General features: G+C 42.1%; 1 pseudogene; it reads left to right on the top strand.

Moving 5' to 3' along the window:
• The first annotated feature begins 869 nt into the window (after positions 1–869).
• Positions 870–1,482, top strand: LOC104850260 (annotated as a pseudogene).
• Positions 1,483–1,820: the final 338 nt, after the last annotated feature.

Here is a 1,820-nt window from a genome sequence, read left to right as displayed (position 1 = left end):
AGACTTTGTTTTGAAGTTAAAACTAAAACTCTGGCCATAACTGAAATTGTCTGTATGTCAGGCTGGTTGTAACCCAAGAATCCACTGTATTTATCTTTATGATTTTATCAAACATTTCCATCCGTTCATTTCATTGAACAATACATTTTAAAACAGTAGTCTTTATTTTTCTTTTATTCATCCTTCATGGGTAACTCTAAAAAGGATGTTTTATTTTATAATGCCACCAGAAGAGACATTTTTTCTGCCTATGGGCTCTCAACAAATCACAATGGGATATAGTTCCCTGTATTTTCCTTCAATTTTCTTCAAACTGTAATTCATACAAAGTAAATTTTCCAAAGTTTGTGGTATATTCTTGGCAACAGTATTTTCAGGGATGGTATCACTGATATTGAAAGCCATAGCTACTATGCACACAGTCCCATTAAGTCCTTGAGACCATTGTCAATATCCATTTATTTCACTGATGTAGTTATGCCTATATGTTTATAATATCATTTTAGTAACTCAGAACTTTAAAATCTCATATCTTGTAATATCAGTTTGCTGTTTATCGATTCTTTTAATATATGCATATATATTTTCAGTGCTTCCACTAACACGCTCTACTGTACAGCTGCTTGTCTTGTCATGCCACACCTCTGCATAATGATAGTTGAATTTTTAGACTTCCTGTATTCCCTACTCTTTCTAGCTGGGAAAATGGGAAGGCTAGCTTCCCTCAATTTGTTGCAAACTTCAATGTATCTATAAAAATTATCCAGATTATTACTTATATTAAAAGAAAGGCAGAGCCGGGGCCCAGATCCAGCACTTCTCCCAGTCTGCTCGATGCGAGGAATAGATAGGATTCCACTGGATCCCGCATGACTGAACACTGTGTGCCCTTCTCTCTTCTGCAGAGCCCCAGCTGGGACCCTTTCTGCTACTGGTATCCATCGCATAGCCGCCTCTTCTATCAGGCCTTCAGGCTACCGTGGCTGCCCAAGGAGTGGTCGCAGTGGTTACAGGTGGCCAGGCTACATGTGTTCGCTGCCCCAGGCTGCAGCCTCTCAGACAGCTCCAACCTACAGCAGTGCATTGAGCCTGCATCTGAGCAGTAGCATCACTTGAGATCCCGCACAGGCCCGATTGCTGGCGAGTGTCCCTGGATGTAACCACTTCTTCCTTAAGGAACTGATGGTGAAGACCAAGGATGACATGGTGGAGGTCACTGGAAAGCACGAAGAGAGACAGTAGGAGCACAGCTACATCACTGGCTTCTGAACCCCTTAAGTACAAGCTGCACACCCCCACCCCCACCTCATGTGGACCCCACCCTGGCCATCTCTTCCCTGTCTCCTGAAGGAACACACTATGGGTCCCCAATTCCCGAGGTCATACAGTCATCAGAGATCACCATCCCTGTCACCTTTGAGACTTGTGCTCCATTTGCAACAGCCAGAGTCTGAAAAGTCTCAGCAGTCTGGAGCCATGTAGAGGCTGCCCCCAACCCCCACTGTCCACCCCTGGTAGCTGTCACTAGCCATTCCCCTCCACCTATCTGTATGCTCTTTTGATACATGTATCTTCTGTTTTGCTCAAATAATTTTGGAAGCAAACGCTTAAAAACAAAAACAAAAGCAAAACAAAACAAAATGAAAGAAAGAAAGATAGGCATACCTTGACAACAATCTTTATTTTCAGAGTTGACAAAGCTCAACAGAGAATTTTTCCTTCGTTAAGTCACAATTTACAAATTATGTTCATCTGACTTAGGTGGGTAGTTTCCATTCACACGCAGTCTAAAAAGATTAAATAAACTGAGCCTATGATCA

This window comes from Fukomys damarensis, unplaced genomic scaffold (genome assembly GCF_012274545.1).
Source record: "Fukomys damarensis isolate Sample0158 unplaced genomic scaffold, DMR_v1.0_HiC HiC_scaffold_39, whole genome shotgun sequence".
NCBI classification, from domain to species: Eukaryota; Metazoa; Chordata; class Mammalia; order Rodentia; family Bathyergidae; genus Fukomys; species Fukomys damarensis.
This window is presented reverse-complemented; position numbering and strand designations above follow the sequence as displayed.